Source organism: Ceratina calcarata, unplaced genomic scaffold (assembly GCF_001652005.2).
Source record: "Ceratina calcarata isolate Rehan_Ccalc_2016 unplaced genomic scaffold, ASM165200v1 scaffold329.2, whole genome shotgun sequence".
NCBI lineage: Eukaryota > Metazoa > Arthropoda > Insecta > Hymenoptera > Apidae > Ceratina > Ceratina calcarata.
The window spans coordinates 701997-716775 of NW_017155624.1; positions in this window are offsets into that span (position 1 = coordinate 701997).

Here is a 14779-nt window from a genome sequence, read left to right on the forward strand (position 1 = left end):
GTGGAGTTAATATTCAGGTAAATTGATCCCGATAATAAAATTTCCTCAAGGTAGAGCTTAAGCATTTTAAATATGAATACCAATGACACCGAACCTGTGTATATCTTCTTGTACGTAGGTCCGGTGTCGATAGGTATCCCATCATCAATCTATTGATAAAAATCGCAGAGGTAGAGTCACGTATATCCCATCCAGTGTACGCGACCGTGCAGCGTCTCTAATTCCATTGGCAGTTATTACTTAGCTCCCACAGTGGTATATACTTAATCTTCGCGCCGCGAAGCGGCCCCGCCAGAACCGTTACGAAAATCTGAAGGAAAGCCTCGTCGCAAATCCGTCCCTTTTTCCGCTATCCGCGTGATAATCCCGCTACTCGGTGTCGTCGAGACCATACTGAAAACGCATAATCCCAGGTGCATAACCTTATCCCTTCAGGGTTCGATCCTTTCTCCCCGAGCGAAACCCGTGTCGAATCGCCTGCCTATTCGCAGACGTTATTATCCGCGTTACAGCCTCCAGTTATAGAAAATACGATATTTCGTTGCTGATCGAGTGGTTCACGGGTCGCCTGCGAAGAGAAACCGCCGAAACGAAGCGTGAAATGGTGACCTTGGAACTATTCGTCCCAATCCGTGATTTCTGTTTCACTCAAGCGTCTCGGGCCACCGAAAGCGACCGACAGGGTCCAAACGCTGGCCCGGCCGAACACCGAGGGCCCAAGTATGCGCTAATTGGTACGGGCGCGCGCACGCACACACGCCAAAGAGCCGGGACAGTCGGAAAGGGGCGACCCAGACGAATGGAAGAGGTACAAGTAGAGAAGAAGGCTTGTGAAGCGAGACCGGAGAGAGAAGAGATATCCGTGAACGTTGCGGTTCGAAGGAAGCCGACGCGACGCGATCGGGTAGAAGTAAAATTCCGGGGCCCGGGCGACACGGCGGCTCGTTAAAATGCTTCTGGGGGTTTCGGGCGCGGGACGCTCCAGGTAATTGGCGATTAGCGATTAAAACGAACAAACGTCTCTCTCTCTCCCTCTCTCTTTCTGTCTTCCTGGGAAGGGTGGCATACTCTCCGCGTTTCTTCTCCTCTCATTCTACTCTTTTATTCACCGTCCATTCGACCGTACCGAACATTCGTATAAAGCGACTTTTATCGACTAGAAGGAGAGACACACAGGTCCTCGTGTAGATTGGCCGATTTTATCGTCTACCTGGCAAACGATGACACTCGGACCGACCCGTTTTTGAAGCTTCTTTACTCCGGTCGCGAGACCACGGGAATGGCGTCCTTAATCGTGCGACTCGGGCAACGATGATCACTTTCCGGACGGGATTCGGTGCCGTTTCTTGCCCCGATTCGCTTGGGAATCCGAGCGGTCCACGATTCGCGGCACTGTTACCGGCATCCGGATGACCGGAAATAAATACCAAACCGAGTAGACACTAATTTGATCGTATTTAGCTCCGAAAGGCCTCGTTAAACCGAAAAATCGACGCGCGATACTTTCGTCCTTTTAATTGCCCCTTAAGATTGCGGTTATTAATTTTCATGTCGCTTTTTAGAACGGTATTAAAATTCTTATAGATATTGACTCTCCTTTTACAAGAAGTTTATTTCGGTATCAAGGAGGTAGATAAAGAACATTAAATTTGCTTCAGGGTAAAAAATGATGGCAAGTTAATATCAATGTACTAAATTATTATATAAGATAATTTACGAAAAATCGAGTACAAAAGAGTATATACGTAATGTTTATCAAGAAGCTATTTATAGAAGAAGACGAGATCATCAAGCATGATATCATTAGAACGTACTATATTTATGCAGAGTAATTAAATTCGCATTTCTTAGCGTAGACTGGATAGAGAAATTATATAGGACCCTTGTCCTTGATACGGTATTAACTCCCGTTAAATCGTGGACGCGCACGCCCGCTATTTATCCAAGATCCCCGCGGGATCGCTTTTGTTCGCGGGTCGGTATCGACGATCGGAATTATATGGCGAGAACACCGAGTCTCGGAGTGAAATTAAATGCCGCGCGGCCGTTTAAGGCTCGACCATTGTGATTGATCATTTTTACCACGGTAGCACGGCCCCGATGCCGCGGCGGCTAAGTTAATTTGCCTTCCCGGCGATAACCGTTATTTCGGTATTGCTCGAAAGTGGTTACCCTTGTCCCGACGTCCGGTATCGGGATTAGTCATCGTGCTAATCCGTGATGAGCGTTTACACGCGAACCAGCCGACGTTATCCTTGAGAACATCGTTTTCTGACCCCAATATTCTAACAAAGTTTTCTATTCAAACGAGATTATTCGTATGATCAACAAGTAACGAGTACATTCAATAGATAATGAACTACACGATTATGGAAAATTGTCAATGTCCTTATACAGAGGTTTTACAATTACTTATGTAAATGAGATACTTATACATGGACGTTTCGCTTAATTGTATTTTTTTCTACAACGATAAAGAGGCTATTAATTTAAGGTCTCTCAATGGAGCCCTTGCTACGACCGAAGATAGCTGTTTCATCGTTGAAGCATTCATCCTTCGATCAAACCGTTTCTTTCTAAACGCTTGTTGCTCGCATCCACGTAAATTGATTTCACGAACATCCAGAGGGACGCGTGGCCTCGAGGAGCTTGCCTCGGTGAAACCTTGATAGTGCAGCAGTCCCACGACATTATTTCCTGCGGTGCCTCCTCGTTTCCAGTTGTTCTCCGGTGCCCGCGACGCGCTCGTTGGTTCTACGTACTTGTTACAGTGCTCGCCGCGGAACACTGTTTCCGACCGGCGGCGGGTTCATTGGCAATTTGAATAATTCCCCGCGAGAGGAACGGTTTCTCATCTCGAATTCGCCTAACGTCCGATGTTTTTGTTGCACCGACTGGCTCCGCTCGCTATTTACCCCGGAATGCGAGCAGCTTCTGCCTCGCGATACTTTGTAAATGTTCCATTCCCACGGGGAAAGTCCGCGAGCTGTTCTTCGATCTCCGTTTTCACGTAAATCATCGCGATCTGCCGTTCATTAAGCTTCACCGCTCTTTAATATCGCGTCGGTAATTACACATGTTACAAAACCGAGTCTGTTCAGCAGAAATCAAAACTTTATACAAAAATGAAATAATACATTAACGTCGATTGAATAAATAGTGAACAGCTGAACTGAACAGAAATAGGAGAATGAACGTAGACTATCGAACTATACGTATCTGTCTGGTGATCGGAGCACAGCGTGCAAATCTCTCTCTCTATCTCTCTCTCTTTCTCTGAGGTAGTCTGGGTTGATCCGGTGCACCCATCCTCAGTGTGAAGAGTCGGGGTTCACGAGACCGGGAACCCTCGTCTCCGATTTTCGATGATCTAGATCTGGGTAGCACCAGGAAGCCGCAGGACCGAAGGCAAAATTACCGGTGCCAGTGGAAGGAAGGAGACCTCGTTCCTCGCTCGGCTCGTGAGGTCAGAGGGCGATAGCGGTACCTTCTTCAGAGAGCCGAGGAAGGCCTCATCCTCCTCGTCCTACTATTTATCGTGCTAGTGTGCACTGCACGCTCCAGTACGAATGTTCTCCCCGAGCGTGCGCTCGTGCACACAAGCATCTAAGGGCACACACGCTCGCACACGTATCTAGCACGTACGTACCCGGTTCGTAGAGGCAGAGGTTCGTGCAGCGAATACTTAAGGATGGCCAGCGGCGAGCCAACTGCTCTCCAACAGGGAATGCGAGAGGGACGGTAGACGCAGCGCCGGTCGGACGAGGAAGAATCAACCAGGAGGATATTAGAAGGCACTCTCCCGCGGCGCTAGACGAAATTTGTCAAACAACCCGGCGGGCCCCAATTTGTTCTGCTGCGTGTCTTTACCACGATGAAAGAGCCGTAGGTGGTATCCACTCCGAGATATCCATTCTCCGTACGATCGGTGCGTAGTCGCTGTCATTGCTACTATAAACGGCCTGATTAGCTTATTAGAACCTGAAGAGTTAATACCGATACGTTTCGAACGATCGCTATCTTTATTCATCGGTGATTTAAAGTCGAAAGATGACGCTAGACTATGAAGTAATTCATTCTTATCATAATTGTTTAATCGCGAATGACTCGAATATCTAGCGGCATACGAGCGAGCGTAATTGGCGGCGAATATAACGTTAACGGGCGTGGAATCCGGCATCGTACAGGGGCACGCACCGAGGGCGTTATTTCAATTTGCATGGTGGTGGGTAATCGCGTTCCCAGAACTAATTTAGCCCTATCGGGCCGGGAACGCGGCCCATAATCGCGGGCCCAGATAACATTGCAGATGATTATCGGACGTCGCGATTTCTCGTTCGCCGGAAACCGTAAGTAAACGCGCTAAGCCGCGCGTCAGATGGCCGCAGCAAATTAGCAGCCTATTATTTACCGCTTGACACTGTTCAACGTTATAAAACGTGGACCCGTTACTATGATTCCGTCGCGCGCTTTCAAGTAGGCCATTGTATGGTAATCCCTAACGAAATATGGAAGGGAAAAAAAGAGCGAAACGGGGGGAGAAATAGTTGCGCAATCGCTGGTTCCCTCATTCATACTCAGGTATCATAAGAAGAGACAGAGAGAGAGAGAGAGATAGCAACGACGCACGTGGGATATACTCGACGGAGATAACGCTTCCAGATTCTCTCATTTGGTTGCGCCACAAATTAACAGAATTAATGAGCAACGCTGTGGCTCGTGACGACAGCGGGTATTATAGCGTTCGAGGGACGGGGGGGTAATTGCGTTAGGCCTGACGTTTATTTTACGACGCTATTTCGTGGCAACGGTTAGTCAGGACCAACAGTGGTAACAATCGTTTTTCGTGGGGACGGACGCGCGGAAAGAGTTATCGGCGAAATGGACGGGGCAGTTTTCATCTCAAGGTCAATTCGTCCAGCCTCGCTTCCAAGGTGAGACTTTGTCCGTACGCTCGGAACACGCGGGTGAACGAACTCCGCGTGACGTTCTCTACTGCTTCACTGTGCTTTTTAATTAAAGAATCCGCGTTTGGTTTGAAGAATTTTGGTATTCTAATATGGGAAAGCCAGTGATAATGGTTGAGAAATATCGTCGACTCTAACGATATAAATCATATTGTCTGGGACTGGGAATGGCATCGGAATAACTGTTCAACGCAAAGAAAGATATGAATAGGAAATATTTGAATTTCTTTAGATCGATTTGGTTTTATTCGATACCACAAGACGGTTTTTGCTGCGGCAGCCACGATTGATTCCTGGAAGGTAACAGTTATGAACGCTCGTCGTTACCGTGCTTCTTCCACGGCAAAGCTCGTAGTCTCTTTTTCCTACGAGTCGAAACAGCGGCAGCATCGGGACGATTATTTGCTCCAGCGACACTCGAGCTTCTACTTCGCGTGTAACTTTAACTTCAGTTCTACGGATCCGCGTAATGAAATTAACCTCTCGTATCGTTTCCTGTTCGCGAGGACTTCCGTTGGACGATCGGTTCTCCTCTCGTAAACACGGCCAGAAAATTATGCGGCTGCGCCAGGCCGGTGTATGCGCGTGCACGTGCAGCCCGCGTTTAAATCGTGTAGACCATCGGAAAAGATCGTTACCAGGAACCATAAGAGCGGGCCCGGGCACGTCGGCACGGGACACACGGGGATGAATCTTCAAGAACCGGGTTAGCAACGACCGTTCCCGGTGAAGTGCACCGAGCCAGCGAGGAGATCCACAGACGAGGCAGTTTGCCGGAGAAAACGGCCGAGCACCCACTTCTAAAGCCTCTAAAACACTTTAAAGGGGAATGAAACTAGTCGTAAGGGAATATAGACTATCGTTTGCAGCGCGAACCACAACGGCGCGAGTCTTGGAAACGGCTCGAGCAGCCGGTGCTTCTAACACCCCTCGAGAATGCCTTGTCCATTAGACTATTATTTAGACAATGTCTTAAAGGCCGACCACAGCCTGTGGGCAACTTGTAATTTGAAAATTACCGCGGGTACCCTTCGGGCCACCGCGCCGCGTGAAATTAATATATCCGATGCGTTCGGATTATTTGAACAAATTGCGGTCGGACCGGGTCCCAGCAGTCGATGACCGTCATCGAGTGTTTCCCAGCTCGTTACGAACACCGTCGATCAAGCGACGAAACCTTTCTCACTGTGTTCTCCCAAGTAATAATATGAACAATTAAACAATGGTCGTATTCATAATAAATTGAATAGAAAATATATTTCATCAGTAGAAGATCCTCGTGAATAGCATGCTTTATTTGACTTTACGTCAAACATAATAATATATTGTCAAGCTGCGACTGTGAAGTATGTGGCACAAGGTGCGACAAAAATGCAATCAAGATGCATGAATTCCTGCTTATCTGCGGAGAGATAATTACAGCCGCGAGTAGTCGGCGTAACGAGGCGCGGGGCCAAGAAATTCGCGTAACTCGCTGTGCGTTTGTCGACGAACGACTAGATACCGGTTAGTGGATACAAAGTGGAACGTTGGATTAATCGTAGACGGAAGAAATTAAGTAGCCTGATTCTTCTTGCGAAACGAACCCAAGTTATAGTTGTTGGTCGCCATATGTAAGTGCATGCACTCCTTGGCTACGTACACGTTCCCGCATGATTAAGCTCTTCCGATCGCTGAGGTCGTGATCACGAGTCGCCCGATCGTATGTATGCGCTCGCCTCGAAAATCAGGGCAAACCGCTTCTTCTCGCGGGAACCTCGCGAACCCGCCATCGTATGGGCCGCATAAACGGTGTCATCCTCCGTGTGTTCCCAGGTACTCAGTCGATCTTTTATCCGATAACCTAAATCCAAACATCTCAGCAATCGTACTAGGCAGGCTCTTCGATATTGTTTAGTAGATTTTTTAAATTGTAGATAAAAAATGAAATCTAAGCAAATTAAATATTATTTATATCGAACGCAAAAGTAAAAGCACGAGGATATCTCATTGGTCATTGGGCGGGGGGTTCGCTTAACGAGAGTGACTAAGAATAGACGAGAATCCCGACAGTCCGGGAGAGGCAAGGAGACGGCGAACGCGGAGCGAAGCTGGTAAGGAGCGGAGGAGTAGGCAAAGGGAGCTGGGTTAGGTAAAGCACAAAGGTATATAAGATGGAAGGGAGGTAAAAATGTTTGGAGAAAAAGAAGAGGTCGACGGATCGGGAAGGAGCGAGACGGTGGAAGAGGAAACCGAGGAAGGAGGCGAAAGAAGTGAGAGAGACACTAATGGGAGGGAAGGGAAGAGGGAGTGGACCACGTTGAGGTCGCGACCCGTAGCCCGCAGGCCCCAGTGAAAGGCCCAACGGCGATCCGCATCCGCGGGGCCCTGAGCGAGACCGCCAACGTCACGAGGGTACGAGCGAAACCGAGACGGACACGAGCGGCGAGCCCTGCCGAGGCACCGTGAGCCGTTTCTTAAGATCGCGTTCTTCTTAGCGAGCCCACTGCCATTATGGCGCACTTAAAGTGGCAATCGTGTGGAAGGCAGCACCGCGCCGCGCAATAGCCACGAGGTTGCGCAACCTTCGGTGACCCCACCCTGACGAAAGCGCGCCGGACACGATGAACAAGCGAAAAGGCTCCTCGCTTGATAACTAATAAATCGCTGATAAGCAAATAGTGGTCGGCGAAGATTCATGAATGGGGCAACGTAACGACGATTGACAATCGTGCCCTTGTGCACTTCTCGTTTATCGACTGGATAAGAAAAAGTCAATGGATAGATTGACAAAANTCTTAAAAAAAAAATATATAAATCCGATATTCTTTTGCATGAGGTGCCCGATCGGGACTCCTGTTACAGATACTCTATCGTCTGGGGTTCAGTGGCTGTGGGTCCCGACAGCCACGGATACAGCTCTGATCGAACGATAATTGGATAGATTACGCGGAACCTCCTCCAACCCCGATAGCATCTCGTTTATGCGCCCGTTTTATGTGTTATACAGCCCGTGGGTCCTCCGCAACGTGTACTTGACTACAATACGTTCACGTAGCCCACAGTGTCTATAAACATGATACGGTGGTCGAGGTACGAAGATTTTTTCCGTGTCGGTTAATGCTTAAGAGCCATGAAGAATGATTGCGTTGCCTCTTTAACTTCCGACTGTACTTGCTGCTGTCTTTGCTGCTCTTCCTCCCTCGTTTACTGTAAAATGTTCTACCTCATCCGTGATTTATGAACTTTTAATAAAGGCAAACTGCGTATGATGTTGTCAAATATTTACAGACAGTACAATAGCATACGTATTTGAAGAGACCATGAGAATAATTCTTAATTGCTACTATTTAATATTAATAACCATATAAATTAGTATAAATAATGATAATACGAACTGCGGAACCAAATTCTATATTATATCTCAATTCAATTATTTGCTAAACAGCGTATTTAAAAATTGTATAAACTATGCGTCTGTTAAACGTGTTAAGAACGAGATTCTCCGGGTAACTCGCGCGAAATGGTAATTCTAATAGCGATAAGGAAGCCGGAGCGTTCCGTTGCATCCGAGCCGTGGCTCGTGAAAACGTGGAGGAGGCGCGATCACGCGATCGCATAAAATTTCAACCACCGCACTGTATCCTACGATTTAGACGCGGCTATCCGCGATCCACACGGTCGTCGATCTCCGTGCAACTCTAAATTCTTAACCTTCCGATTTTCGCGGCTATAAATCTGCCTCAAACCAACCGGGCTGTCGAAAAGCTTTAAATGAACATCGAGCAGTTCAGAAAAGCATCGATGCCAAGTAAACTGATAGGCAAATGAAACTTGTTAGACAGCGTTTTAATCATTGCGTGTTGGCACTTGGATAAATACAGATCTTAGATATGGAACATTAATAATCCTATCTCTTGTAAGAATGCATACTAAGTGTGAATGCATCTACTATGGAATTTGCGATATTTCAGTGATTAGACCTACCATAGGAAAACTTTTAATAAATCCTACGCTTCTAATCACTAGATAATTAGTGTAATAAACGTCGGGACGGATTTGCATAATTGAAACCAGATCCGGCGTGCGAGTATTCATTTCCACGCGTCGACGATGTTACAAAATATTTATAAGTAGCGCGGGATCGATCATGCGAACGAGTGAATGCGAACAAGAAACGCAGATTCCAAGTGAAAAACTGAGGATTGTTTGCGAACGGTACGTTATTACGCGATCGTTGACACTGGTAACCGCGGTCCGAGCGAATTTTATTCATAGACTCGGTAACACCGACTCGCCGCTCTTAATTATACGGTATCGACGACAACGACGATGGTATCAGGCAATCGCTTATGACGATGATAATTATCGGTTACGCGTGACGCTTGATGGGCGTATTCTAAATAAAAGAGAGTTCGCTACCGAACAGACTGCTATAATCGATTCTTGTCTCGTATTTAATTCTTGCCTGTTCAGACTGTGTTACAGTTTAATCAACAGTGCCCGTCATAATAGCCTTAGATTTTAATTAGCACGTGTGAAGCATTCGAAATTAAAGCTACCTGCCAATTATTGTAGCTATGATTAAGCTTGTTCATTAGCGTCAAATATGTTTTCGAATCTGTCAATTAAAATACCAGTTCAATATGGATTGACAGAACGACCATTACGGTTGTAGGAAGCCAAGTTGTTGAACTTTCTATGATAGTCTCTGTACCAAAGGATGTGATAAGCGAGAGGATGCTGAATATCAAAATGACACAGTGCGCACTTAATGATCCGTGGAATTATCTAGATGCAAATCTGCTTGCAATTGCTTTTGACCAGAAACGAACGGTTCCTCTCCCTGAATATACCGCGTGTTCTCATCATGTCTTCGATCGGCGCACACTAAATTTCAGTCACCGATGTTAAACACGAGACTGCGGCTATTAATTCGATATTTAAAGGCCAGTTTCTGTGTGAGCCGACCGAGCCAACAGTTTGCAGAAACGTATCTAATTTGCTCCTGTTACATTCCGTACAGTCATAAACGATGAACCAACCGCAATCTCTTTCATTCGAGACATTTTGTAGCAGTTCTGCTTACAAGTTCACAATTATCTTTTTAGTGTTGGAGTCAGAGAGACAGAGAATGGAAGTGTGGTTTGTTTGAAACACGATACGTTTTTCATTTCCTGGGTTGCGAACATGCTCACGCATCCGACTGTCGAACACTCGAATACATCGGGAAAGACACGACGTGGAGTAATTGAAACAGGAAATTGACCAGGATACGTACGCTGCCAGCCGATCGTCCGCTAGCTAGAAAGAAGCGTTGAATCAAGCTTGCTAAGGATCGTCACGGTTTACGGATCGCGTTGAACGGTTCGAAAATCGCACCCGACATCGGTGCTTCTCCGACGGTAGAACGAGTAGAACTCGTGCCAGTAGAAGGTGTGGTACCATCCTGGGTACAGGCACGAAAAACCGAGGGTAAAGAAAGTCGACGATAGGACATCGAAGTTGATGGAAGCTGGATACAAAGAGGAGCTGGATGGTAGCAAGGGCGTGCGCGAATCCGCGTCTAATCACAAGTTTAACGCTTTTTACGATCGATCCACGGATCTTCTTTCACCGGCGTCGATCGTTTTCCCACAGTCACCACGTCGCTCTGAGCTAGAATCGTGCCGGCTCCTGTCGCTTTTTCGTCTCTCGTCTTTCCTCGACTTCTTCTTCTCCTTCATCCTCTACGTGTGGCTACGACCGGGTTTGATCGTTCCACTTCACACGATTTCGCGGCGTACCGGCTAAATAGTATCGTCCGAAATGAAAAACGTTGGGAGAACCATTCCTGTTGAATGATTCGATGTATGTCTACACTTTGCTCTATGAATCATCGTAATATACTGGCGACGGTCGATTGTCTTCTGATGCTCGACAAAAAGCCTATCATCAAGAGCCTCGCGATGATTCTAACGCTCGGTGATTTCACGGATAAACTTCCAGTTAATATTTTTCACCGGTAAAAAAGAGGACGGATTTGAAAAATTAATCGCACGTGCTCGCAGTGGGTAGCCGAGGTGAGAAAAGACGTAGCGGGTTGCGAGGATAGGAAAAAAGCTGGCAGCAAGTAGTTCGAGGCACGTAGCGTGACCCAAACCCGTGACAAATTCATCGTGTCACGCTGTCTCACGTGTTCCGTGGATCGTGGACCACCGTCGCGTCTCGACGACGGTGAAACGCAACACAGTCGTGACTCTCGCGTCGCTGATATAATTTAGAAGTAGAAGAAACGCAGCCATTAACGCGCTATTAACGGACTCGATCATGCGTGACTCCCTCCTCTGCACGTTTTCAAGTACGACCCGTTAAAAAACACGGGACGCGTTATATAGACTGTTCGTTAAATTGGATCAGGTCTATTTAATTTATGACCGAGACTTTTTCATTTGCTTCTTACCGCTTCAACGCGAGTCTCATTAAATATAAATATTTTTTACGAGTGTACCGAGCAAATGGTATGAATCATTTCAAACTCGATCGAACAGTAATTAACACCTGTCATTATTCTTCTCACTTCAACTAATTATATCAATTTATTCGTTCTTAGCTTCAGATTTTTAAGCAGGTCAAACATCATAAGTCTCTTTGTTGTTACTTTATTATGTAGATTTCTGTAAACATTTCTTTATCCTGTACCCTAATAGTCATTTATCATTCCTGAATAATTTGGAACCATCGAACTCTTTTAGAAACTTTATCTCGCTATCATCAAGCGTGTCACGCATCGATCAGTCAATCTCACATCAGATCAGAGACCCATAGATGGTAGCGGTCCAGGACGCGTTGACCCGCTTCCGAATCCCAGATTCGACTGTCTGCCATACATACCGTCGTTCTATTAACAAAGGGACGAAGAATTTTCGTGAACAAAAGTGGATCGTACAGCGGATGCCAACGGAGTTGCAGCAAGGGCATGTAGAATCGATACATCATAGGTGCTCAGCGGGAGTGCTCGGATACTATCTCAGTTAGCGTCCTCGTACCTCAGGCTGCTTTGATCATTATGCTTCTACCTACTTACTTGACTCGGGTTAATGTCTGAGAAGTTTCGAACAAGGCTAGTCTAACTTGTATAGCTTTTGGTCAAATTAGATGAAACAAAATCTGGACTTGACAAGATTTTTTGTAAATAAGGCAATAAATACATCTTGTGAATTCGAGTTGAGTAAAATATGAAAGGGTTAACGAGAAATTTGAGCATGATCACGGTTAGATTTAAGAAGAGGTCTGATAAAAGGAACGTGTTTAATGATCAGAGTTAAAGAGGTATTTTGTAAGAATGTTGGGAACGGTTTGATGAAATGATTAGATGGAAATGTGAGCAGGGTCTCTTTATTCACTGCCATTCCTCGACGTGTAATTATGGACAAAATTTTATGACAACGTTATGACGCTGCCTCTTTATCTTCCTAATTCCAAGCTGCTTGGGAATGACGCGCGCTAACGTATTAGCAAGCTGGCGCAGAATGCCTGCGGGTGATGCTAGCGTTTTCTACTTTCATAAAGACCGCTCCGGTTCTTATCTTATTTCCTGCAGCTATTTACATCCAACGCGCGTTTATAAAATCTTGGGAATTAATCGCGAATCTAAAAAAGGCGGAAGCCGAGGCTGGGTGGATCTGATAATTCGTTGCACCACCCACCATTTTTATTGTACCGACTTTGAGGAAAACTGTGCATGTCTCGTCATTGTGTTGAGATTCACAATTCTTCAAACCGCTGTCGCAAGCAAACGAGAAAAGAATTCTTCTTACGCGCCTCTGCTAACCAAGCTTTTTAATTTGAAGCTTGAGAAAATTCAAGGGAACAATTATTTGTAATAAATGACAGCTGACAAGAAATTTATTACACTTTTAATGCATTTTACAAACGCGTTGCGCATTTCAAATTCCACGCTCTCCATGCCAGTGACATATTTTATCGCGGAATCATTGTGACGTTTCCTCGACACATATTACAGGACTTGCGAAACGTTTCCGTGCGCTCGAGAACATTGCCAACGCTGCTCCCATTTTTCTCCATATTTTAACTTAACCATGCCATACCATTACCGTCCGAGTGATCAATACGTTTCCAATGATTTCGCAACACGAGGATTCACAGAGTATGAAACTACGGTTGATTCCATTTCGCCATTCGGTCCAGTATTCGTTGGCTGGAAAAGTTGCAACAATCCAAGTAACCCCGCGCCGGAACGTTCCGCGTCCCAGACAATTACGGGCATCGATCGGCTCGGTTACGCCTACGATCGTTCACGTTACAAAATCATCGGTCAGCGGGATTAACAAAGGGTTCGGGAACTGTTTTATCTGCTCCCGATCTGGTAATAAAAGTCAATCGGTGCTCCTCGAGAGCAGAAAACCTCCTGCCCTTCCCCCGGGTCGTCGATATGAAACCAATCATCGGTCAAGAATTAACAATGAAACGATCCACGACGTTCTGAAACTCGGTTATTACGTAAAATCTTACGTGCCGTTGTCCTTTCTCCGGTTCTTCTTCCTCTTCCACCTCGGAAGAGGTGCATAATAAATAAAGTATAGCATTACGGACTACGGACATCCTCGAATGCGACGTTTCTAATTACCTATTAATACTAAAAAAATGTTCAATAAACAGTTATTAACCACTTGGTTATTATCACTACTTTCTCGTTACGTCTGTGTACATTATTGCGGCTTCCGTCATACTTTCTAATTACGTTAATACACATTCTGTAGATGAACGAGACAGAGCAGCACGCGTGTGCGAAAATTGTGACACTAACCGGTTTTCTGGGAGGATATAATTTCATTGATATCGACCTGTGCGACGAGTCATCGATCCATATTTAAATGATTTATTTAGTCTTTATTTTTTCTTACACTACGTTACTAAGTATCGTCGATTTATCTTCCGTTTCGAAGACTGCATGTATGCAATATGTAATCTTAAAAACGGAATCTAGCAAACGTGCTCACGTTCTTGACACCCGGTGGCAGGAACCCACATCAGCGGCTCATTTATTCAACTGGTCGACGTGGAAGTCGCTTACCGACGCAACAGTGGCCGCGTTCCACCCTTCGCGGAGAAGAGCAAGACGTGGCTCATTACGTGGCACACGGTCCTCTTTTATTGTTCATTACGGTAATGAGCGGTGGTTCTCGGGCACCGTTGTTGCATTTCGGATTAGCCGGCGATCAATTAGCAGGCGGCCACGACAAGGGGAGTAGAGGTAACCCGAAACTGGAAAATAAATAAGAGACGGCGAGCGAGAAAAAGAGTGGACGTCGACCCGAGTCTGTGCCGAAGCTCTTGGGTTAGACTCGCCGGGTATATAATCGGCACCGAATTCGAGAGAATGCGAGACACGTGTATTAATTTCACGGGACGGCTCGTAAAACTCGTGCCTTTACGATTCTAGCGCAGATACCAGCGCGCCGCGGCGTGTAAGTACGTCGCGTCGTCGGCTCGGGGCCCGAGAGCCTCGGAGTCCCAGGGCCCAGGCGCGGCGCGGCGCGGTACCGAACGACGGCCAGTCAGACAGGTAGGTACAGGTTGGTACAGGTAGAAGTGTATCCGATATGCTGCCCCGAACGTTTATTTAAAACACCTTTTCCAGCGGGGCTTCGTGAGTAATATTACCACGGGTATACTCCGGGGATCTTCGTTTTCTCGCGGTTTTTCTTCTCATTTTTTGATGCCGCCTGGAATCTTGAGAGCTGTTTCTGAAAGGGTAACGAGCGGGTGTGTGAATCACGAATTCTTGCAGTACCTACGTTTCGCACATCGTATAATTCCTGTTTGCTCAA